The following is a 1,374-nucleotide window of genomic DNA, read 5'->3' as shown; positions in this document are numbered from 1 at the left end:
CTCTTATGCTCATCAAGGCTGCATTTATTTTATCAAAAATACAGAGAAAAAAAAACAGAAATCTTGCTAAATGTTATTACAATTTAAAATAATGGTTTCTATTTTAATATACTTTAAAATATCATTTATTTCTTCAAAAGTTTGGGGTCAGTACATTTTTATTCTTTCTTTTTTTGAAAGAAATTAAAACTTTTTTTCAGCAAGGATGTGTTAAATTAATAAGAAGCGATAGCAAAGGTTCATATTGTTAGAAAATATTTATATTTTGAATAAATGATGTTCTTTTTAACTTTGTATTCATCAAATAATCCTGAAAAAAGTATCGCAGTTTCCCAAAAAAATATTTGGCAGCACAACTGTTGCCAACATGGATAATTCTAATAATAAATCAGAATATTAGAATGAATTCTGAAGGATCATGTGACACTTTAGACTGGCGTAATGGCTGATGGAAATTCAGATTTGCATCACAGAAATAAATTATATTTGAAAGGATATTAAAATAGAAACCATTATTTTATATTGTAATAACATTTTGCAAGATTACTGTTTTTTTCTGTATTTTTTATCAAATAAATGCAGCCTTGATGAGCAGAAGAGTCTTCTTTAAAAAACAGTACAAGTCTTACTGATCCCAAACTTTTGAGCAGTAGTGTATATATGGTTTGATACAACTATTGGAAAATCTGGAATCAAAATATTGAAAAAAAAAAAAAAATCGAAATATTGAGAAAATCGCCTTTAAAGTTGTCCAAATGAAGTTCTTAGCAATGCATATTACTAATCAAAAATAAGGTTTTGATATATTTATAGTAGGAAATTTACAAAATATCTTCATGGAACATGATCTTTACTTAATATCCTAATGATTTTTTGCATAAATCGAAAAATCGATAATTCTGACCCATACAATGTATTGTGGCTATTGCTACAAATAGACCCGTGCTACTAATGACTGTTTTTGTGCTCCGGGGTCACATATAGTAGAGAGTAGAGGTCTACACGGGTCCAAAAATTCGTACCCGAACCCGAAGAGACCCGTAAATGTGCTACACTGAACCGACCCGGACCAGTCTATTATTTTGAAAGTTGGACCCGGGCCAGTGCAGAACCGAGAAATGTCAAAAATGTACTATCCGGAACCGACGCGGACCGTCAATTATTTGAAAGATGGACCCAAACCCGGCATGAACTTTGTTAATGTATAAATATACGTCCAAATATATGTAAACAATTTGTAAAGTGCAAATATACATCCAAAATATGTAAACATTTTGAAGTTCTGAGTATAAAGGCATTTGTAAGCTACAAGACAGATATCAGCAGTATGGCATTAGTGCAGAGAGTATAAAGTGCCCTGTGTGCAATGAAAGA

This window comes from Sinocyclocheilus anshuiensis, unplaced genomic scaffold, assembly GCF_001515605.1.
Source record: "Sinocyclocheilus anshuiensis isolate Anshui unplaced genomic scaffold, SAMN03320099.WGS_v1.1 scaffold457, whole genome shotgun sequence".
In the NCBI taxonomy this organism is placed as follows: Eukaryota; Metazoa; Chordata; class Actinopteri; order Cypriniformes; family Cyprinidae; genus Sinocyclocheilus; species Sinocyclocheilus anshuiensis.
Note: the sequence above shows the minus strand (reverse complement) of the source record.